The 24,939-nt window shown below is 46.7% G+C and overlaps 2 protein-coding genes across 9 annotated transcripts in view; one reads left to right on the forward strand and one right to left on the reverse strand.

Annotated features, from left to right (window-relative positions):
• Window positions 1-24,939, reverse strand: part of LOC142564157 (uncharacterized) — a 263,799-nt gene that overhangs the window by 208,031 nt on the left and 30,829 nt on the right. The window lies entirely within an intron of this gene.
• The window catches only part of LOC142564159 (ras guanyl-releasing protein 3-like), a 69,317-nt gene continuing 64,106 nt past the window's right edge, over window positions 19,729-24,939 (forward strand). For 2 of the 8 annotated variants that reach the window (XM_075675039.1, XM_075675041.1), the window contains exon 1: window positions 21,190-21,358. The gene's annotated coding sequence lies outside the window, so the exon portion shown is untranslated. Of the gene's footprint in view, window positions 19,849-21,189; window positions 21,359-21,394; window positions 22,157-24,939 lie in introns of those variants that run through there. The other 6 variants (XM_075675034.1, XM_075675036.1, XM_075675038.1 and 3 more) reach the window with 4 other exon arrangements.

A 24,939-nucleotide genomic window follows, 5' to 3' on the forward strand; every position in this document is an offset into this window, starting at 1 on the left:
TACGCTGTAGTTGGAGCATATTTATGATTTCACTACTCACAGTAGGAATGAGAGATGCGCATTCACTGACATTTGGTTCCATAAAATTAGGAGACGCATTTGACTGTCTGATTTCTGCAGTACTTACGAAGAAGTCACTAAAAGCTGTCGCCAGTTCTAATCCGGACACCGTTTCACCAGCTAATGCTACTTCATCTATCGGTGACCATTGATGAATATTGAGTAAGCTGTTTAATTGTTTCCAAACAGTATCTTTTCTCTTAGTGACACAACTGTTGAACAAATTGAACATATATAATTTGCTCGCCATCAGTTCTAGTTTATTTGCTTTATTTCTGCTTGCTTTAAATTTTTGTGGCTTTTCCAACCTTTCAGCGTGGATGAAACCGTTGTAAAGTGCATTCGTAACATGTGTTTGTTTAGGCATGTTCTTGTTGCCACGGCTTTAGGGCTCTCGGAGCTCTGGTCACAAGCGGGGTTCAAATGCACGGGCACAAGTCTACCCCGAGCTGGTGCTCGGCTTTCTTCAGGGGGTGATGCGCTTGGCAAAGGAGCCTCATGCGGCGCATATTTGTTCTGACAAGACCCTCGCGGGGGTTTCCTCGGGAATATACGGCGCGGGCTCCTTTGATGAAAGCGTAACGCCAGGCCAGAGTACTCATCGTACTCAGTTTTAAATAACTAAATATAAATAGTACGCTTTTCAGGGATTCTTGAAAATGGAGCGCGTGTCCTCCGAAAGTTGGTCGAAAGTTTGGTCGTCAGTTTGTTAATAAGCAGATATATAGGTAAGTGGTAATTAATATCTATCGCGCTTGCACTGGACGACAGGAATCCTTCCCTAATGTATGATATATATATATATAAACATTCGTTGAAGGGTTACGTTGGAAACGTGTTGGCTGCTTCATGCTATTAAAAAAAGCATTTGCTTCTAAAATTTGGGAAAATTGTGAGGAGGCGGAGAAATTTTAGAGATTTATTTTGCATTCGCTGCCAAACAAATGAGTATGAGCGTTATCACTCATAAATTTCAGAAACGCTCCTACAACGGAAAGAAAATCGGCTTTACGGCCATCTCGTGGTCTGTACGCTACCGAAAGCACAGATGAGTTGCTTGTAAAAGAAGGCAAAACTATTTTGCTAGTTATTTGATTTTAACTAATATAATAACTCTCCTCCCATGTTACTATGACGCTTTAGTAAAAATGATTTGTAACCTGGCAAGCGCAGAAATTCATGATCATTTCTGTACCATGACTCAGTCACTATCACCACGTAAAAGAAGAAAAAAAAAGTGAAGCTAGCAAGAAACGCACATATATCGTCATCTTTGTTTCGCGCTGATCGCGCGTTGAAGTGAAGAAATTATACGTTGTTTTCTAGGCTGTATTACTGTCTACTAGCGTCATGAGACGTAAGAAGCTGTTCACGTTCAGTAGCAATTTTTCAAGGTATAATGAAAAATATCATTACAGAAAATAAAGCATTTGGTTGTTTCTAAACGCTGTGTCCTGTGCCTATTTTTTCTTGTCTTGTGTCGTGCTGTTCAAAATTCTGCTGTTTGACCTGAAATATTGGGTGGGTGCAGAAACACTAGAGTAAAGTTCTCGAAGCGGATGACAGTAAGAAACGCAGTATTGCTTGCATCAGTGATCCGTCGATCTGGCTATTCACTGCCGAGATGAACTTATTTGATGAGAAACCCTAATATTGCATGGAAAATTGATAACAGAGAGAGAGAGAGAGAGAGAGAGAGGAGAGGGAGCAAGGACAGGAAAGCCAGGGAGGTCAACCAGGCTAGCACCCGGTTTGCTACCCTGCACTCGGGTGGGCGAAAGGGGATAGAAAGAGGAAAAAGGGAGAGAGGTAGCACTCAGTGCGCGTGGGAGGATACACAGGGACACTATAAACGGTCTCTTGAACCGGTGCATTTCAAGTAGTGTACTAGCAAATCGCTTTTTGTGTCGGTGACGGGCGTGGCCACGGTCCGAGCATCTTTGACTCGGAGAACGGTCTTGAGTTCAGTCGATTTAAAGTTGTCCACAGAGAGGCGTTGTACGTCGTAGCGAGAGCAGATACACAATAGGTACTCGATGGTCTCCTCGCATCCACAGGAGTGGCACACCGGGCTCTCAGCCATTTCAATACCATAGCAGTAGGCGTTCGTGAACGCCACTCCCAGCCAAAGTTGTTTCGCCGCAGGACAGGCTAGATGGCAGTTGTAGCCGTGGCGTGGGGTTTAGTTTATGCAATCGGCAATTGAAGGCACTTGAACTCCAGAAATCTTGTGACTTTTTCCGTGCAAGTAGGCGAAGTTCCCTGGCAGCGTCTGGCGTAGGCAAAACTATTGGACGCGTCTGAGTGTCTTCGTGGGCGGACCGGGCAGCTTGTCAGCAAGGTCGTTGTCGACGATGCCACTGTGAGCAGGAATCCATTGAAAGATAATGTTGTGCCCTGTTTCCAGAGCATGGTGGTGTACTTCCCTGATGTCATGTATCATCTGCTCGTAGGTTCTGTGATGTAATGCAGACTTGATACTGAGAAGAGCTGCCTTAGAGTCACAAAATACGACCCATTTATCTGTCGGCTCTTTGGTGACGTACGTCATAGCCGCATGGATAGCTGCAAGTTCTGCCTACGTAGATCTAGTCATGTGTGATAATTTGAATCTAACTGTAACCTGCTTAACTGGAACGACGAATGCAGTAGTTGAGCTGGTAGGTGAGGTCGAACAGTCAGTATATATGAATAAAGGGAAAATGAGACATCCACCCGTTTTGTAGCAATTGCTACAAAGGAAACCCAAACGGGTTCCTCGAAAGAAAAGCCTCATAGTTGAAGAAAAATTCGTCCTGGTCCGGGACTCGAACCCGGGACCACCGCCTTTCCGGGGCAGCCACTCTACCATCTGAGCTAATCAGGCGGCTAGCAGATGGTAGGGCGAAGTCGAATTTGTCGACAACACGAAGCAAAGGGAAGAGTTTGACGTAGTAGTTCTGCGGAAACCCGCAAGGTGGAGAGATAGTAGTTCTGCGGGTTTCCGCAGAACTACTACGTCAAACTCTTCCCTTTGCTTCGTGTTGTCGACAAATTCGACTTCGCCCTACCATCTGCTAGCCGCCTGGTTAGCTCAGATGGTAGAGTGGCTGCCCCGGAAAGGCGGTGGTCCCGGGTTCGAGTCCCGGACCAGGACGAATTTTTCTTCAACTATGAGGCTTTTCTTTCGAGGAACCCGTTTGGGTTTCCTTTGTAGCAATTGCTACAAAACGGGTGGATGTCTCATTTTCCCTTTATTCATTGCTTCTCTCCACCTTGCGGGTTTCCGCAGAACTACTACGTCAGTCAGTATATATATTTACGCGGCCATGATACGCTGGTGCAGTAATATGAGCGTCAGTTGCTTCAGAGCCGGCGATGGGTAATTAGCCTTCTTTGTAATTCCGGGAATAGCGAAATTCACTTGAGGCTGTCGCAGGCACCACAAGGGAGATGAAGGCTTCGCCGCCAATGTATAAGATGACGGTATGTATTCTTGATGAGTGCTAATCCCTCTTGAAAAGGACGCTTGATGTCTCTCGGCTGGTAGGAAGGCTAAGTGATGATCGGGGATCCTCGACAGATGGCGAATGTGAGCTCTAAGAGAGTAGACAGCTACGTGTGTCTGGATCATATGGTCTGCCGCAATGGCAATTGTTGCTGCATGCTGTTGAGGCGCACCCAGACAGCCTTAAACAGCATTGGGCTTGACCTTGCATGCTCTCCAAAGCGCGAATGTTCGTTTTGCATGTATTTGACAAAACTGGCAGACTGTAACAGTCCCCTGTACAGCTGCAAGATAGAATGGACTGGTGTACCCCAGTTTTTCCCGCATAGAAATTTGAACACCTGTGCAATGACAACTAACTTCTTCAGAGAGACGCAGTGAGGGCTCCACGACAGGATGCGGTCAATGATGACACCCAGAAAACGATGCGTCTTAACATGGGACACAGCTTGACCATTGATTGAAACAAGATAAATGACATTTGTTTGCGCGTGAAGCCAACTAACGCGAACTTTTCAGTAGACGCACTGAGGCCTTGTTCTCGGGGATGAGACGCCGTCATGGTTGCCGGCCGCTGAAGCCTAGCTCGTACATGCGGGCGAGTCCATGGTTATGGTTATACTGCGCTCAGTTTTACAAACACGATACTAAGGAAGGACAGGACGTGGACGGACGAAGCGCAATGCGGGCGAGTGCAAATGTTTTGTTCTTGGCCCAGGTGATGATGTCAGTGACGTTGTCGATGGACGAGCGACCTCGACGAAGGCCCGTCATGGCGTCCAGATAGACGTTGAATCGCTCTAGATACCATTCAAAGCGAGAAAGAATAATTCTTTCCATCACTTTGCCGACGCAGCTCGAAAGCACAATCGGACGATATGATGATAGATCAAGGGGATACTTTCCAGGTTTCAGAATGGGGATCAAGCGGCTTGATTTCCATTGTGTAGGAACGACGCCGTTATGCCAAGACTCATTCTAGTAGTTGAGCAGCTCACCACGTGCGTCATGTCCAAGGTGGCATAGGGCAGCGTACGTGATGCCATCTGGTCCTGGTGACGAAGGATGCCTGCAGGTCGCTAACGCAGCGTCGAGCTCTTCGAGTGAAAATAGCCCGTTCATTTCTGGCGCACGTGCCTCAGGGATGTAATTCACTGCTGAGTCAGTAGTTATTTATTTTTTAAAGCTATTTTCCAATTTTTGGGTAGTTTTGATGTTGAAATGGATTTACGGAAAATAAGGCCGGGGTATCTGCACACCACTGGGCGTACCTTTTAAGAAATTGGTTGGGTATATTGTCCGGACCACATGCCTTTTTAGTGTCTAGGGCAAGAAGAAGGTTAAGAACACCAGCGTCTGTGACAACGAGTGGGTCAATATTGGAAACAATCTATGGAACTAAGTCCGGCATGACGCCATCATCTTTTGTGAAGACCGAACGAAAGAATTGGTTATATCTATTGGCTTTATCGGCTTTTTCACTTGACGAGAGCTGAGCTGTGAGTGTGTTCTTTCGGCGAAAGCGGTTCCAGAGTCTATGTGGGTTGTTCTTTATAAAGCTGGGGAGTACAGTGTTGAAGTAGTGGTGTTTCGCTTCTTTGGATTTCTGTTTGAAATTTTTTGCTGCAAGTGCTAGCCTAAGGGTGTTAGATGGACTATTGCCTGTTGCCTTGCTAACTTTGCGTAACCTTTTGAGTTGGCGTTTTTCATGAATTACTTCCCGAGTAATCCACGGGTTATTTTTCAATGTTTCTTTCGATTTAACAGGAATAAAATTTGTTACACAGTGTGACACTATGTCTTTAAAACGCATCCAGACAACATTTACATCCGTCAAAAGATCTGAGGCCAATGCCGAAAACTCTTGGAATTCGTGAGCTAAATAGATTTGTATGTGGGCATCATCTGCTTTGTCGAAATTGATTATAGTTTGGGCTGCGGTTTGCACTGACATCCTGTAATCTAGCTGTAAGATGCACATCGAAATATTGTGATCGGATATTCCTTCTATTACTTCTACCTTCACTCGTTCTAAGAGAAAATTGCTACTTAGCAAGATCAGGTCAAGTATACTACGAGACTCGTTTTGCACCCTTGTGGGGCATTCCATAATTTGGCGAAAGCTAAAATTTAACATAATATCGAGAAGGGCTTCTGAAGCCTTTGTTGTGTACTGCATGGTAGACAAGTTAAGGTCGGGAAGGTTAAAATCGCCCATAAGAATAATACGACAATTTCGAGCATGCTGCTGCAAATATTCTTGTACAACAATTATGCATTCGTGTCCACATACGGGGCTTCGATATATGCAGCCAACAACTATACTTGTGCCTTTAGTTTTAATTTTACAAAAGATTGCTTCAGCATCAGCTACTTCTGGAAGAATGACCAGTGGGATTGATTTCTTTATTGCTAGCGCCACGCCTCCACCACGTGATTGCCTATCTTTCCGAACCAGTACGTAGTTTGGGGGAGTAACTTCATGACTTGAGACAGACGAGGATGACCACGTTTCGGTGACTGCCACTATATCTGGTTCACGATCGAGCAATAAGTTTTCAAATGGCTGTACCTTATTCAAGACACTTCGAGCATTTACGTTTAACAACGTTTTTTTCTTGCGCTGGTATTGGCGTGTTGCCGGGCGGTTTACTTCGTTTTTTGTTTTTTCCACGTTCGCGTTCTTTTTTTGTTCCACTTTGCCGTGCTTCTTTATTTCTACCCTGTCATTCTTTTCGTCATCCCAGATGAAAACACGGTTGTTATATTTATTTACAATACTGCCAGTCTCTACTGAGACCATAGCAGGTGGGCACTATATATATGTACATATACAAAGAATGCTCTTCATGTTAAGGATCAAGTAATAAATATATAACATCAGCTTTGTACTTTACGCATAGATAATTTACACTACATAATGTATATACCAAATACATGTACATGATAATTTTCAAGGTAGAATAAAATGGCAATTTAGGCATTCTACGCTGCATACACAACTTACACAGGGTACAAGTACATGCTGGTTTGCATGATCTAATAATAGCACTAGCAATTTTAACCTGCTAGGAATTTTTTTTCAATTTTTAACTCACACTGAGACAGTGACTCAGCGTTAGTGGTGAGAGGTGTTAACGTATTCCATTCCAGGATGGCAACCGGAAAAAAAGGAATATTTAAACACATCATTATTACATTTATACTCTACTAGGGTATCTGTATGTTTGTGCCTGGTAGGTCGTGCTTGTGAATAAGAAATATAATTTGAAATGTCAATTTTGAAATATTTATGCAGGAGTTGATAAAGAAATTTTAAACGTGCCTGTTTCGCTCGCGCTTCGAGCGTAAGGAGCCCAGAAATAGCTAGAAGGTTAGAGGGAGAGTCTTCCCGTCTAAATTTGTTATGGATAAATCAAATGGCTTTCCTTTGTACTGTTTCTATTTTCTTTATGTTAGTCTGGGTATGAGGAAACCATACAGTGTTTCCGTATTCGAGGATCGGCCTAACGAATGTTTTGTATACTAGGGGCTTTGTTGACAAGGGTGCCAGTTGAAGTGATCTGCGAAGAAAAAATAACTTTTGCATGAAGCGGTATGAGCCTTGGAATAGAAGATGAAGAAGCGCAGGAGTCTGGTCTTGGCCAATCCCCCATCGTGGGTAGGAGCCACACGCATCACAGGCTACAACAACAACAACCACAACAACAACAACAACAACAACAACAACAACAACAACAACAACAACAACAACAACAACAACAACAACAACAACAACAACAACAACAACAACAACAACAACAACAACAACAACAACAACAACAACAACAACAAGTGAGAGAAGGCTTCCATGGACAATGATGAACTACGTCGGAAGGGTTCTGTGAAAGTAAACTTGCGTCTGGCGATCTTCGACGAATTAGTTCTTCAACCGATGCGTCAAAAGGACTCTGATCACATTCGTCGACGGAAGAGGTGAGCCTCGTTTTGAAAGCTCTTCGGCTACAACAAGAACAGATTTCGCAACAAAACCAGCTGGTGACATCGCTTATAAGCTCTTTAAACGCCGAGAAGCCGGTGACTAAATTTGTAGAACCCGATGCGTTCGACGGCATGTCTTCAAGTCCAGAAGGTTGGCTTGAATTCTATGAATATGCCGCTGGGAAGAACAATTGGCACTCTCATGAGGACAAGATTACTAACATGCGTAGTTACTTAAGCGGTGTTGCACGGAAGTGGTATGATTTGCACATTATTGAAGAGGCTGGCAACTCTTGGAATCAGTGGAAAGAAAAATTCTTGACGACATTCCGAAGCAACCCAATGCAAAGGTTGGACGCCGCGCTTAATTTCAAGTTCAAGCAAGGCTCCCTCGTCGAGTATTTCTTTGACAAACGCCGCCTTTTAAAGCTGGCCGAGCCTATGCTTCCTCCTTCTGCCGTAGTAGCACTAATAATGCACGGACTGCACGCGCAAGTCCTGAAGCAAGTGCAAATACGGCCACCTAAAACTATGGACAGGCTCCTGGAGTGCCTTCACGACATACCATTTACTCCAGAAGAAAATATAAGCGCTAGCTCAAGCAGTCACTTCACACGGTCCGGCGCGGATTGGTCAAGCCGTAATCAGCGAGAACCGCGCCGCCTTGAAGGCGGCACAGAGAACTTGGGTTGGCGCGCTCCCAGAGGTCGGGGGAATAACGTCGACAGCGACCTTGTCCCCCTAGTTTTGGACGCTGAAGAGGCTCCGACGACAAAAAAAACTGATAAACAAGGGTGATCAGTCCGACCCGATGACCACAACTGAGACTGTTTATTTAACTTGCTCTAGCCTACTTCACATCCCTGTCAAAGTGGGAAACAGACATATGATGGCTTTGGTTGACAGCGGTGTTTCTGTGTCTATAATAAATGCCAAGCTGGTAGATGCAAGTCACCTGCATAGTGAAAGAGTACTACGGGTGCAAGGCTACGATGGAAAACTGACAATGCATAATCAATGGGCCTCAGTAAACATCGAGTTCCAAGGTCATGAAATAGAGAGTGAAGTACTGGTGATTGAGGGGGTGACGTGTGACTTTCTGCTATCCAGACCAGATATAAAGAAACTAAATATCAACGTATACTGGGACGATGCGGTTTTAGTGGAAGGACTATCAAGGCAAGATACACAGCCGGATAGAAAAGATAACCTGCGAGTTGTCAAGTGCGCGGAGGATATTGCAACGACCTATCCTGAACTGGTATCCATTGGAAGCTATCCACCAGCGATGACGTCACACAAGGTGCCTTTCGAACTAACCGACAAGACCGTCATCCGAAAATCACCTTATAACATGTCAAGAGAGCGCAAGATATGGTTGAAGAAAAAATTGCAGGAGATGCTAGACGCCAATATAATCCGGCCTTCGGTGTCACCCTCCGCCTCTCCCATAACTATTGCGCCGAAAGAAGATGGAACTTTCAGACTGTGCACAGATTACAGGGTTCTCAACCGACAGACAGAAATTATATCATTTCCCATGCCGAAGATAGACACGATTATAGATGAGACAGGTGGTTGCCGATGTTTTTCACGTATTGACTTGTGCAAAGGTTTCTGGCAGATCCCGCTAACCGAAGAAGCAAAAATGTACACTGATTTTATCACGCCCTTCGACCTGTACGAGTGTAACCGGCTTCCTTTCGGCTGGAAAAACTCACCAGCATGGTTCCAGAAGATTATGAACGAAGTCCTGAAGCCTTTCCTAGGTGTCTTTTGTAACGTGTACATAGACGATATTATTGTATTCTCCAAAACAGAGGCGGAGCATCAGGAACACCTGTCCCAGGTATTAACTGCCTTGAGCTTGGCACACCTCAAGGTTAACATTAAGAAAAGTGCGTTCTTTCAAAGAAAAGTTGTGTTTCTTGGAAGAGTCTTTGATGGGACTACCAAAAGCACGAAACGAGTCCGTCGAGAGGATATCCCAACTGGTAAAACCATATGACGTCCACTCATTTCGTGTCTTTTTGGGATTAGCAGGACATTTCAGACCCTTCATAAAAGACTTTGCCATCAACACAAGATGCCTCACGCGCCTAACGCAGAAAGAAGTTCCATTTGAGTGGGATGAGGAATGTGAGAGAGTCTACCGTGATCTGGTGCACAGAATCTCTGATGACCCTGTTCTACGCATACCAGATTTCACTTTACCCTTTGAACTGAATACCGACGCCTCACACTATGGGACAGGTGCAGTCTTGTACCAGAAATGTCCAGAAGCATCCGGCCGAGAAAAGCGACACGTAGTAGGTTACTACAACTACACCCTCAAGCCACCTGAAGTCGACTACACCACTACTGAAAAGGAAGCTCTTGCAGTCCTTAAAGCAATTCAGTACTTCCGTACGTACCTAGAAGGTGCGAAGTTTACTTTGTTCACCGATCACCAGGCCTTCACTCATCTCTTGAATATGACCCAACCTAGGGCACGTATCGCCAGATGGGTGAACTATTTGCAGCAGTTCGATTTCACCATCTCCCACAGACCTGGATCCCTTTTGACTGATGCAGATGCATTGTCTAGACTTATGGTACAGGCCAACAACGAACAATCGGAAGAAATCAATGAACAATTGATTTTTATAGAAGGTCGCTATCAAGTCCCGCCAACGCTGGTTTCCATGGTGCTTTATTTGTACCACGATAGCCCGGAATCTGGTGCACACGACGGATTTTGGCGCACGTCAAGAGATTTACGTGGCCTCGCATGAAAGAAGACCTCAATTGATACGCTCGTTCATTCCACATTTGTCAAGTCAACAAAGTGAAATATAAGCAACCTACGGACGCCATGATAATACCTTGCCACTCGAACGTGCCTTTTGAAGTTATACACCTGGATTTCGCCGAGCTAAATAAGAAACGAGAAGGAGTCCGAAAACGCAAGCTTTTCTTCTGGCCATAGATGAATGCACCAGGATGGTCGCGGCACGGGCAGGAAAAGAAGATGCGAATAGTGTCATCGCCCTTCTCGAACGGGATATGTTTAGAACAACCAGGACGATTGTATGTGACAACGGTCCAGCGTTCAAGAGTGAAAAGCTAGCAAGATGGGCTCGAGACCACAATATATCAATCCAATTCTGTGCGCCATACCATCCCGCAGCGAATGAGCTTGCAGAGCGTGCTATACGAGATGTGAAACAATACATCAGGATGTACGATAGTTTCCCTGGTGGTTGGAAATGCTGTTTAGAAGCAGCTGTAAGAAACCACAATCGCTTCTACACCAGTGGCTTGGGATGCAGCCCGCGGTCCGCTTCTTCAGGAGAAACCCCTATTCTTCAGGCGGACCGTGAACTGGGGCTGTTAGAAAATCTCAAGATCGTCGAGGAGAGGAAACAGAAATCGCAGGAGGAGAGGTACCGTAAACGAATGAAAAAAAATTTTGACGAGACATTGCTCAGATATCCCAGACATTCAAGTCATCGACCTCATTCTAGTTAGGAAAGGAGTAAGAGAATCCAGTGCCAAATTTTATGGTCCTTACTCTGTGACAAAGACAGCCACTCAGAAAGGAATATTGAAGACTGTGTGGTACATTGGCGAACGTAGCTCAGTTGAATGTGCTTCGATTGGAAACGTTTTCAAGTATTACCCCAGGAGGGGTTAGCAAAAGAAACCTGGAAGGGTGAAGCGGTATGAGCCTTGGAATAGAAGATGAAGAAGCGCAGGAGTCTGGGTTCAGGAGAAGAGAAGAAGGAAGTGAGAATAAAATGGTAGACAAGATGGACGCCAGTTCCATAGCAATACTTTCCGTCTACTGTGTCCTTTAACTAGGAACGCTACATTGCATAGCAGATGAAGTAATGTGGTGAATATGCTCGTCCCACCTTAGGTCTGGCGTTATTGCTAAGCCAAGATATCTATATTTCTGTACTTTAGTCAAAGCTGTGCCATTTATGGTGTAGCAAAAGTCTGAAGGTTCTTTCTTCCTCGTTATAGTCATACATGCTGATTTTTTTACATTTATTATCATCTGCCAGTCTGAGCACCATGCTGTAATAGTACTAAGTGATTGTTTAAGGGAGTAGTGATCTTGATCATTTTTAATTTATATATGGTACAGTCATCCGCTTATAACTTTATTTTACAGTCTATGTTAGTGTTAGTAGTTGTATCATTAATATACACGAGAAATAACAAGGGCCCGAGCACGGAACCCTGGGGCACTCCTGACGTAACTCGGACTATATATGATGTGACATGCTCGAAAATAACAAACTGACAACTATTAAAAAACCCACGAACCCAAGCAACAATTTCTCCGTCTCCGATAATGTTTTTTAGTTTAGTTATTAGCTTTGTGTGACAAACACAGTCAAACGCTGTAGAAAAATCAAGTAGGATTATGTCCGTTTGGCTGTGATTGTCAATGCCCAGCGCGAGATCTTGTATGACTTCGGTTAATTGATTTATGGTCGATAAAACCCTGCGAAAACGATGCTGGTTAGGGAATAGGATGCCTTCATTTTCAAAAAAGAAGAGTTAAATGTTTTAGAATTATATGTTCGAGTAGTTTGCATGACGTGCTCGTTAACGATATTGGTCTGAAATTTGATTCGATGGATTTATCTTCCAATTTGTAGATCGGAATAATTTTAGGTGATGACCATGGGCTCAGCACCCCCCCCCCCCCTCCAACCCGTGTACAGCACTCTTCAGCCACTTCAAGTTCCGAGCGGAGTTGGTAGAGGGCCAGAGCAGCAAAGGGTTCCTTTGATGCGAACATGAGCGAAAACCCCTAACCGTTCTCCATATGTGCAAGAGTGATTTTCGGAGATCAAGTGACTGACAGAAAGTTTTCCATCGCTTATCTTCCAATTTATTTATACGACGCTGGACTTTCTTTTATATGCGCCGTGAAGCCCTCAGATCCAAAACGGACTTCGTGCACCGATACCTTCCGTCTGTGGGTGTGCCGCACGCAGCCTCTCCAGTTCTATGTCCCAGTCTGTTCGCCTTGCTGACCTTGTAAGAGAGTAGATGGGTGTTTTCATTGCTTCTGCGGTTGCATCTTCCATATACTTCATGCATACGCATCTTCCACATGCGTCATACATATGCTTCTTAAACCTGGACCAATCAACTGTACGCAACACAGTAGAGGAGCGTTGCTAAACTCCGCTAATGTTTATGTATGTTGGAATATGGTCGCTTCCATGTGTTTCTATGTCCGTAAACCATTGGACGCTCGAGGCAAAGCGCCGCGACACTGAAGTCCAAGCAGCTACTATAGGCCGTGCCTCGCAGCCCTGTGTGAATGACGGCAGCCCTTGTTGGGCTGCCGTCATTCACACAGCACATATCATGGTAGGCAGCAAAGGAGGCAAGACTCCTGCCTCTGGAGTCAATTTTAGTGCTTCCCCATAGCTGTTGGTGCGTGTTAAAGTCTCCTGTGATAATACAGGGGCAATTGGTCATTAGTAATATTTTCTTAAGTCTTTTGCAGTTAAAGAGACCCGCTGTGGATATGTAGGCTCCAATTAGTGTAAATGACACAGCCTTCTTTTTGACATGCAGGCAGACATATTGGTTGTCGTCATGAGGCTCTAACGCATTAGCGACACATGTAAAGTCCGTGCGGATGTAGATGATTACTTTCGTGCTTGCACCGCATGTGGAGGAGACGAACGATTCGTACGCGGACAGTCTGAGTGGAGTTGATGTATGTGGTTCGCAAATGACCAGTATGGGGACTCGATTTGTAAAAATGAATTGGCGAAAGTCTGCTATACGGGTCCTCAGACCTTTGGCATTCCACTGAGAGACCGACGCACTTTTAACTTCATCGCGGAAGGGGACTATTGGTGTCGAGCCATGGTGATTAAACGATGCTAGCAAGCACTGGATTGAGTGCCTCCAGTATTTGCAGAGCACTTCGAGCTGCTGGTGTTTGCAGCCTGTTCAGTATGATGCGAATCGTATTAATTAGCGAGTGCAGCATTGCAGCCATCTGTTTGTCTTGGTCGCACAAATCACCGACAGTAGACGCCGGAGGTTGTCCAGCAAAATTTTGCTGTGATTCTGTTGGTGAATGCTGTCATTTTGGTAGTGCCGGCCAAGATTCGGCAGATGTGGTCTTCTCAGTGGCCTTGTTCTCCGTGGTCTTTTCTACAGTGCCTATTTCTGACGGCAGAGGAGGAGGAAGTGTTGTAGGAAGTGGTCTGCGCGTCGCAGAGACAACAGCCTTCCTTGAGGAGCGTCGGCGACGGGAACGGCGCTTCCTGATTTTGTCGGCGACTTCGCGATGAAATGAATGATCTCTCGCAATCTGTTTCAAGATGGCCATTTCTTAATATGTGGGCAATTCTTCGATGAAGCTTCATGTGACCCGCTGCAGTTCGAACACTTCATCATAGTCGCGCCACATTTCTCCGCAGCGGGGGCATGCTGCCCGATTTTCGCAGACACTGCTCACGTGTCCCAGTTTCATGCATTTGTGGCATTGAAGAGGTTTCAGAATGAAAGGCCGCACTGCATATCTGAAGCGTCCCACCTTAACATGCGAGGGTTTATATTTACCCTTGAATGCAATGTTCACGCAGCGTGAACTGCCTGGCCGAGGAACATCAACAATGACCTCATTCTTTGCTGGCTTGATAAGAATCGGCAAGTCGTTTTTAAGGATGGCGACGTCTATGTCGTTGATAACGCCAGTGACTACGTCAGATCCCAGAGAGATGTAAGAGCGCACCTGAATGCCATCGAGGTTCGTTACGCTGTGTAGAGTGGTCATAGCCGCCGCATGCTGGACATCAACCGCCAGTAGATTTTTTCGGGTGTTCACTCGAATGTCCGATATTCTGTTTGGCACCAGGGCTTTCAGTGACATTGACACAGATTGCTTGCTAAGTAGCTTCATGTTGACGGTAGGAAGCACGGGCACAAATATGGTGGTATTGACGTCCGGCCTCTGCGTTTGCCTTACTGTGCGTGCTTGACGATGAAGACATCCTGGTGTTCCTTCTCTTCACTCTGCGGCTCTGCACAAGCTGGAAGTCGTCATCGGCAGGGTTCTCACTGCTGAGAGAGTAAACATGGGTGTCTTCGCTGTTCTGTTGACCGATCCGCTTCCTGGAGGCGGCCGCTGCTGATGCCGCCGTCGCCGCCAGACGTGCGGAGTAGTCCACTTCAATCACGACCGAGCAGGGAGCGAGGACCAGCGGATGCACTTAGATTTTCACATAAATAAACCGGAGCTAGAAAGAACAGCACTGTATCGAAAAACACTTCGTCGTCGTCTATAACAGTCTGCGAGAAAAGTTATTGCATGATCCTTTGTACATACACTGCTGTCTTCCTACTCAAGATCAACCAGTCGAGGGTGTTGGGTTCATTCTGACCCCTTCTTGGGTCCGTCATTTGTACGGTTAATCTGTTATCAAATACTGGGATTTTACGTGCCAGAACCCCAATCTTATTACGAGACACTACATAGTGGAAGATCAATTTTTACGAGCGTATTTGCATCTCACGCCTATATAAATGCGGCCACCACGGCCGGGATGGAACCCGTTACCTTGAACTCAGCGCATGCCACTGCGCTACCGCGACGGGTGGTGACGGTGGTCGCTTTAAACAAGATCGCACGTTCGATACCCGGGTCGTGGCGGCTGCGTTCCGATGGGGGCTGAATTCGCAAACGCGCGCATTGACGAGCAAGCGGACAATTGGAGAGAACTATGAAACATAAAAGAATCGTCATAGTCTAGCACCGAGTTTCGAGGTGGTCACCTGAAAATGAAGGTCGCTGAACGTCACAACAAATGAATGTCAGTGACCTTCATTTGTTGTGTTTCGCAACTCAGGTAAAAGCATAAGTGCGTGTTCTCGTGATCACCAGCAACAACAACCTATTTATGCCCTGTGCAGGATGAAGCTATACTTTTCTCAGCGATCTCCAATCACCCCTATTGTGCGCCAGCTGACTGTCTGAAAGCGTCCAGATTTCATCACGCAACTTATTTCTCTGGCGTCTTCGACTGCGCTTCCCTTCTCCTGGCACCCATTCTGTAACTCTAATAGACCATCGGTCATCTGCTCTCGCATTACATGACCTGTCCTGCCTATTGGTGCCAACTAGAAAATCGGCTACCCCCGTTTGTTCTCTAATCCCCACCGCTGTCTTCCTGAATGTTAACGTAACGCCTATCAATTCCTTCAGTCGCTCGTTGTGTGGTCCCTAGCCTTTTCTAAATTTCGTTCTATTTTTATCCTCCTAGCTTCACCAGCTTAGGTTGGTATCGCTAGGGTGCACCCGTTGTGCACTTCTCGATGCTATCGCTGTATGCTGCCGTTCATGACGTGTAGATTTCATTGTGACCCGACTCACCCCTGTGACTACCTGGCCTACAGATAACTGAAATCTTGCATAGCGTCAAGCGTCTGATTAGAGCGAGATAGGTTGAAAGAGAAAACGAGCGTACTGGCCAGGTAAGTGCCTTTATCGCGTAGTTGACACCCGTGAGCACTGGGGGGGGGGGGGGGGGGGGAGGGAAAGGGAGGAGAAGGCACGGTATAGGGGACATGACAGGAAGGAATAGAGCGCACGGAGCTCTGCTCGTACAAGCATGCTCTCCAAACGCGCTTGACGGATTATAACAACCACTAACTCTCGTTTCCTTGCAAAGCCTACGGATGATTATTTTTGCCTTCTGCCACGTTAATCTATAGGTTCACCGTTACACTTTCGTCATTCTACCTTTCGTCAATCGGGTCACTTGTCCTTTCAGCCTGAAGGCCCACCTAGCAGAATCTACTACACCCTGGAGTTAAGTGATGGAAGATTGTGTCGAGCAAAGAAAATGTGTATCGGCTCTTCCCATCGCTCTGGAGCTGTTGTCAAGGGTGTGACGTCATATGCAAGCTCCTGGTTCAACGCACGATATCACATTTCCAGCTTCGCTATGTACGGCAAGCATCTGGGCGCTGACGCACTTGATTTGGTTGATCCACGGGCTTTAAAATTCTGAAGCAACACTGCAGCTAAGTGAGACGCCGCAGTGGACGGCTCCGGATTAACTCTGGCCACTTGGGGTTATTTAACGCGTGTATATCTACAGGAGCGCTTGCATCTTACTCTTTTTCTTTTTTGACGTGGAACGTCTTTAGAAATGGTCAAAGGGGGTCACTTGCTGAAATCGATATGACGAAAATGTATGATAGCATTATCGATCATATCTTTGCAGTCATGCTACCCAGGCCTTGGTCTGCCTTGACCAAAGCCTGGGATGAATTTGATGCAGACTACCTGCGCGCCACCGCCGACTCTGTGAAGAAACGTCTACAAGCTTGTGTGAACGCTGAACGAGTAGATTTCGATCAGTTGCTTGTTTAGTCTATACATTGTTCTTGTTTTTGTTAGAAAGCAAGGAATGATTGAACAGAGCATGCTTTCCTTTTGAACAACTAGTTTTGGCTTGTGCATCTACTTAGTAGCTACCTCGTATGTAAGATTCTCCCACGCCAACGCAAAAATACCGCGCAGGAAGTTTATCACAGTAGAACAATAGAACGTTACGATTTGCTTGCTCACGCTTTAGACTTCCGCGGAACAGACGACGGAAAGAAAATGGGACACAGCGCCGCGTCTGCGTACCGTTCTGTTTTAGCGTTAAGTTACACAATATTAAGTGTAATATCCTGGCACGATAACAAAAGTTCAGGATCGCCAATGAGCCTCTGGAGTTTGTGACGGAGTACGTTTATCTAAGTCAATTACTCACAGGGGACCCTGATCATGAGAAGGAAATTTACAGAAGAGTAAAAATGAGTTGGAGCGCATACGGCAGCCATTGCCAGATCCTTACTGGGAGCTTACCACTATCATTGTAAAGAAAAGTGGACAGTCACTGCATTCTACCAGTGCCAATATATGGGGCAAAAACTTGGAGGTTGACAAAGAAGCTCGAGAACCAGTTAAGGACCGCGCAAGGAGCGATGGAATGAAAAGTATTAGGCGCAATGCTAAGAGACAGGAAGGGAGCAGTGTGGATCAGAGAGCAAACGGGTATAGTCGGTATTCTAATTGACATTAAGAGAAAGAAATGGAGCTGGGCATGCCATGCAATTCGTAGGATGGGTAACCCGTAGACCATTAGAGTTACAGAATGGGTGCCACGAGAAGGGAAACGCAGTCAAGTACGGCAGAAAACTAGGTCGGGTGATGAAATTAGGAAATTTGAACGCGCAAGTTGGAATCGGTTGGCGCAGGACAAGGGCAATTGGAGAGAGCAGGTAGAGGCCTTCGACCTGAAGCGGACATAAATAGGAGAACGACGACGACGACGACGACGACGACGACGATGATGATGATGATGATGATGATGATGAAGGAATGTAGTGAATACTCGGCTGACGTAATGGGCTGTCTCTATTTTTCATTCATATGTGAGGGTTACAAAAGGTGACCTGCCGTCCGATCTCTGCTTATGTGGTTGCGAAGATGGACGGTGCGTTCTCTTCTACTATTGTCTATACTTGCCAAGAGCAACCGTTGAGGAGATGACACTTCGCTATCAATAAGGTTTAACGCTGATAACAGCACATGATAGCGAGTAGCGCAAGAAAGGTGTCCTCTCAGAAGCAAGCGATTGCGACCTTGAAACATTCGGTTTTATGCTTTGAGCCACTGAACATTATGAAATTAGGAAGGTGGTAACTACAAAAACGAATTACTAAAAAGAAAAATTGTCAGATAAACTGCCTACACTTTTGAATGAGCACAATGGATCTAGAATTTATATTTAAACAAGTATACTCAACAAAACCTTAGAATTTATTCTATGTAAATAAATAATTTTCATAGGAGTAATAACGGAACTGCCACGTTACTTTTATCTCTTTTGGTGCACTTGAGTTTTTGTGTAAAACTATTCATTTTGTTGACTTATTTTTTTCATTTATTTCGTACAGTGTAATTGATATGTGTTCCCATATTTAGAAGTGTCTTGCGCATGATGATATCGCCGAGAGCACTGGGCTGTAGGCCCTGTCAAGCTGCTCTTAGCGACAGCTTTTACTTACGGCCTCCTTCGTTTTTTTGGATCGAAATGAAACTGTATGGTATTGAGCGAATTGTTTTCTATTTTGCCATCAGGCTATAGCACAATTGATGACTATAACTGTAGTTCAGTGCAAGGACACGTCGACGTTGTGACAGTAGTCACGGTTAGCCATATCGGCGGTTTTTACCCAATGAAGCAATTCCAGCACATCTTTTCAGATCAGTTCGACAATTATCGAAATAATCGAGGTTGTGATCCGCCTGAGCACTTTCATTTTGCCTGGCTTGTCATACACTGAGTAAAGTTTCATCTCAATGTATAAACCGTACAAATGAAACCGTATAATGAAGCACTCGGAAGTCTTTGGCAGAGTGTTCATTAAGCGAAAATGTGGTCAACAGTGAACCGGGGCTACAACGAAAGTGACAAGCACATTAGACGATCATCGAATCGAATGACTTGCATGCAGAGCCTATTCAAGTGTGCCACCTTTGATTTTGGCGGATAGCGTTGACATTATGGGGAAAATCTACCTGACGCCAGCATCCAATGACAAAAGGAACTATTCGTGCGGCTTTACTCGGTCGGTCGGTCAATCAATCAGTCAGAGATAAGGTCCGCACTATGCACTATGGCTTTCAGTGCAGGCATGCAAGCGCTGAACTACTGTGCAGACCTGCCCTTCGATAACGTAAGTGACCGATGCCAAGTTTGCAAAAATACGGGCGTTTAGAAGCCACTTTTGCACTCTCGCAATTGAGGTTAGCGCGCGTCGACAGGCCAGGTGAGCAGGTGTCAGGTTGTTTCACGTGGCCCGCGCTGTCTCTTGCGTCTGTATACAGCGGACAAGAAAGTGTTGTTATGCGAACACAAGGTGTTTCGTCAAATGCATTGCATGGTGCTTGCGCACTGACACGCACGTCGACGCACGACAGCAAAGTAAAACGACGCGCCCGAGCCAGCCGCCGGGCCGGCCGGGCCTCTCCCGAGAGTAGAGAGCGAACAGTTGGAGAGCGAGAAGGCGAGCTCGGTTGTCATGGCGACAAAGCGCCGGCTTCCTGCCCCCTCGTTCTCCCCGGGCCCGAGCCGCGGGTTTTCTCCCTCGCCATAACCTCCTCTCCTCCATTCCCGGATTTCGCGACGTGCGACGGCGGCCATCATCACCACCGAGCCAACTGCCCTGCGCTCGCGGGCTGCACAGAAAGACGTCGCGGAGGTTCTTTCACACGACGACGACGATGCCTTCAGGTGAGCTGCCCTTCTTTCGCATTGCCGCGCACAGTGCGAGGTCGCCGCTGGCCGGTCTTCTACTCGGGTGCTACATGCTAGCGTTTAGCGGAGAGCGCCGCCTTTGGCTATCGACACAAGACGGCTTCGGAGAAGCCCCGGGCTCTGCTCCCGTCTCTAGCGGTTGTCGTCAGCCGGGTTCTCATCCCCGCCTTTGAGGCTTACATCTATAAAGAGAAGGAAACACTGCGTTAAACACAGAGGGTTTTCGGCCGCGGATGTTGAGCGTTTCGGCGACGCTCGGGGACGTGCAATGATGACAGCCGCATTAGGAGTGCAGTGATTGGAGCACTGAAGTGGCCGCGGCTTGTTTTCCATCGCATGCCGCGATATATCGCCTAATAGCCCCGCGATTGGGAAACGCGCTGAAAGAAAGTGCGAAGGGAAGCAAAGATGTTGAGTTGAGGCGACATCGAAGGGCTTTAGAGGTTCATTTATCCACATGGCAAATCAGGCGTCGCGCCCCAGATAGCTTGTTCCCTTGTCAACCTAGTGGAGAACAAATTCCTTGTATACTACATTTTTTGTGCTTCTTATTGCTCCAGCAGCCCGGTCTGTTCGGGGTTTGCTGTATTGTATTGTTGCTTTAAGGCGTTGCTTACTATAGTTTACACATATCTCTCCCTAAGCCACGAGTTTTGGAAGACCACCACAGTGGTCTTTTTCTTATGCCGGTGTCGCTTGATGTCTCTTTCGGCTTCGATTTTCACTACATGTTTAGAGATTTACAGCTCTCGCACCCTGTGATTCGTGGCCCACGACATCCCAGTTTACACTGTAGAGAATTAATAGAACATGAACTGCCATGTCTGCGACTCTCAGACGTTCAATATTGCGCTTTCCTACATTATTTTATACTTGGCTCTCTGTGATCGTCGCCAACTTTTTAATCCAGTCGGGTGCTAATGACAACAATGCGCGCACACAATGGGAAACGAGCGGCTCATCCTAGCCGCCGATGCCTCTCCTTGCGCGCTCGAGACACCGGTATCCTATATGCGAGCTTATGCAGTGCAACGCGTGTTGCGGGCCAATCCCCGACCTAAGTGATGGCTTGCTTGCCATCACCGCACAACAGCGGCCAATTTCCCGTTGGTCATTATCGGTTCCCCCGTTCGGAGACCTCGTTCGCGAGACACACATCGGCAAGGACCCCCGCTATTACGGCGGCGATTCCCATAAAAAAGCGCGACGTGCAATGGCCGATTTGCGACGCGCGCGCCATCTCTGTGGCGCCGCCGCCGTTAACTGAGAAGGCTCCGATGGGATTTCCCGGTCGAAACACGCACAGATGATGCGAGCTCGGCGGACCCTTCCTCGGCTGCGGGTGCGACGAATGGACAGAGGCCGTGGCATTGCGGAAGGACTCGAAACGGCGGCTATGTGGTAGTGCTGTAAGCAGTCCGGGACCCGACACCCGTGCGTGAAGGTAGAGTCAAGGTGCTAAAAATCGAAGCTCGCTCATAAAAATGTAAGTGGCAAAACTGCGCGTTATTCGAAACTTTCACGACCAATTTAGCGGAAGCTTACCGATGCATGCGCCACCTATATACGGCACTGAAGAAGGACGAAAAATATTAATGCTTCTTATTGCTTAATTTAACCGTACCTTTTACATATTCTTCTAGGCGACGCAGTCGTTTGCGCTTGTTTAATCTTATGTGAATTGTTATGATGTTAAGTTACCACAGGGTGTTGTAGAAGTGGCACGATTTCTCAGCTGGGCGAAGACGTGCCCAGTGAAAGCGCGGCGCTCCGAAGGCTCCGATACGTAGAAGTACAGGCGAACATCGAGAGGGGCCGGCTGCACTCCTGCGAGCGTGGGCAGCCGTGCAGTTTTGGCGCGGTGAACAGTGGCGGCGGCGCGCCGTGATCCCTTTCAGCGGCGAATCGCGCCCAGGCGACGCTTTCGACGCTACGAGGGGTGAGCGACTTCATCGAACAGCGTCGGAGACATTCTGCGGACGCAAGAGCAGCAACAGCTGCTGTGCTCCCTCGCGCCCGATATCGCCATATGTCGAGTGCCTCGTCGCCGACTCGCCGCACCGTTTTCCAGCGCGCGCCTGAGCTGTGCTTCGCGAGAGGCTTCAGGTAAACTCTGCGGAATGGTGATAGCCTCATTGTGCGCTCAGAGTGCGCGAGTGTGTGCCCGGTCCTGCGCGCGGTGGTGTGTTCGGCGAACGCACCTGGATTCTGTGAGCTTCACTTGTGTGTTTCAAAGTGGCTGAGGTGAAGGCGGAAGAGGGGAACCGTACTGCGTGACAGCGACGTGAGTAGTACGCAGGTGCTTTCTTTAAAGGTGACAAACTACCGTTCATCGCGCGCTCGCTCATTCGATCGCCCCCGCGGTGGCGTGCATATTCTCCGAGGATTTGCCCTTCCTTCAGTGAGCTCCAGTTCCGTGCCCTAAAGTTGTGGACTCGGAGACAAGAAATTAATCGGAAGATCACGTTTCGGACGACTTCTTTATCAATATTATACATATTTTTGAAGTAGTACGCTGATGCGCCCTTTGCACTAGAGTTACCTCTCTCTCAGTGTGCTTTCAGCCGCTTGTGAGTGTGACACTTTGCCGTCGTGTCTGAAGTGTGAGGTTAGATTTGTGTGTGTATGTGCGGGCAATAAAAGTTGTGCAGGAATCCCTGAAGTGGAGGAAGTTCTGTATGAAACGAGAAAAAAAGAAGACATTGTCATCCGTCCTCCATGAAAGCCACTGGCAGAAGCGCTATACATGCATTGTCCTGACGTCACGTTTTATATGCACCGCATGTTTGTGAGAAAAGGCGTCACTGCGGCGCACGATGCGGATTCATTCTAGTGGATGACGACGTGTGTGCAAAGCAGGGCAGACGCAGATGCCCTGCCTCACCGAGCGGCTTCTCGCTATCGCTCCTTATCAGCAATATTCGGCTGCAGGAAATGACTTACTGGCTTAAAGAGAAACACTAAGTCGATTTAGACTGATAAAGTTCCCCCTAAAAATTCTAGTTTAGTTAATTTCCTGGCTAGCTCTCGATTATTACGAGGGAGAACGAAGGCCAGACTTCCATTTCTTGAATTTGGCGCCGGAACCCCAGCGCTGGTATACGTCAGTGTGACGTCATGGATGTCAAAGTATTTATCGTAACCGGGAAGTTGTCTGGTATGAACAGTTGTCAAAACTTGATGGACCGTCGTTGCCGATAAAAAAATTAACTAGGCCCGAGCAGGTTCATGACGTTACACGGCGAGCTGGCGGCATCGGGCCACGCTTCTTTCGTTCGAGAATCTTTTTCTGGCTACCAAGCTTTCTTTCTCCCATGGTGAGGGTGGCTTCACTGGTATGGCAGAAGCAGGGTTCACTAATACAGCTCGTATAATTTTTCCCTTTCGTGGCTATTTAAACTTGGCCTTGAGGCACTAAATAACACTGGCCAACAGCGTTGGAACTACATAGAAGGTGGGGGAACGTTCGGCAAGGGCACTCGCCTTGGTTAGGGTAGCAACAGAGACAGAGCACGCTAGAGAACATCACGTCAGTTTAGGCTGTTATTTTGTTCCTCCGCAACTTCGTCAGCGTTTGTTTTGCAGAACGTTGTTCACACACGAATGACTGCGTAACGAGACGCGCTGAAAGGACGCCGGGCACGAACTATGCGGGAAGATGTTGACTATTAAAGGGAAAGAATGAAGATGAAATTTACGTTTCTTCCTAGGTTCATAAATAGACACTAAAGAGCGTAACTAGGTTAGTTTATACCGCTGAAGTATTTTTTTTTTCAGGAATCTGTTTCTCACTTGTTTAGCGGGAAATGTCTGTTATGAGAGGAAACACTGAACGCATAGTTCTCACTTTTGAATTTCGCGCCGGAGCCTCAGTGCCGCTATGTGAGTAAGACTTAAAGGATTTTCGCATGTTTGAGCCACAATTGTTTAGAAATGTTTTCAGAACTAGGTTGAATGTTTGGTTCTTTTGGGATGAATGTATTCCATCTTCCCGCTAAACCTTTAGCTAGCCAGAGCAGACGCTGTCCAAATGCCACTATGACATCACGAGCAGCAAGCGCAAGAACTTAACACTTAATTTTCTGGCTCGAAAAGACTCCGCTCATGACAAGATAAATGTTTGCGGCATTACAGAAATGTAAGGTTCGAAATCAGCTTAATATATCATTCAAATTCAGGACATCGCGGTGGCACTGATGTCGTCAGTCTGATGCCAATCATTTTACAGTATCTTCGCGCATGGCTGTGCCAATATCGCTTGCCTGCAGTGAAACTGAAGGCAGTTTCGTCGCACCTTGGAGAAGTCACGTTCTCAGCTTATTAAAAATTAAATTATGGCGTTCTGATTATGAGACGCGCCGTAGTAGGGAACTCTGGAAATTTGGGCGACCTGGGGTTCTTTAACGTGCACCTAAATTTGAGTACACGGGTGTTTTCGTATTTTCTCCCCATCGAAATGCGGCCGCCGTGGCCGGGATTCGATCCCGCGACCTCCGTGCTAAGCATCCCAACACCATATCCACTAAGCAACCACGGCGGGTTTCTCAGCTCATTGCACATAGGCAGTTTGTGACTGACGGAAGAAAGGCACCGCCACCGTTATGCGTGTGGTGCAAATACTAAACATAGCGTAGTTAAACAATCGATACGCAATGTTTGCGGTCACTCTACAAGAATAAGTTATGCAGAAGCGTTTCACTGTGCACAAGTTCGCTTGCTTCGCGTTACGACCGCGTGAAATACAAAAAAATGTTCATATTATCCGAGTCATGGCGTACAGATAAGTCAGCGCAAATTTTATTTGTACCCGTTCTGCATTGAAAGTGTGTTCCGCGCCGATATACGTGCGATGTGCGTCTTGCTTAGAAAGGCCACATTCATAATTTTTAGGAGGTCTCTGAAGACGTTTCTAAAACAATTTGTTTCATAATTGATTCCCGCACGTATATCCAGCACCTACGGTTTATGGTTAGCAAAAGAAATCACTTCTAGTCACAGCATGTTTATGACTGCGCTTTCAGCTTTACGGCGACTTTTAAAGGGTCAAATAGACGAAACTGCCGAATG

This window comes from Dermacentor variabilis, chromosome 11 (assembly GCF_050947875.1).
Source record: "Dermacentor variabilis isolate Ectoservices chromosome 11, ASM5094787v1, whole genome shotgun sequence".
NCBI lineage: Eukaryota > Metazoa > Arthropoda > Arachnida > Ixodida > Ixodidae > Dermacentor > Dermacentor variabilis.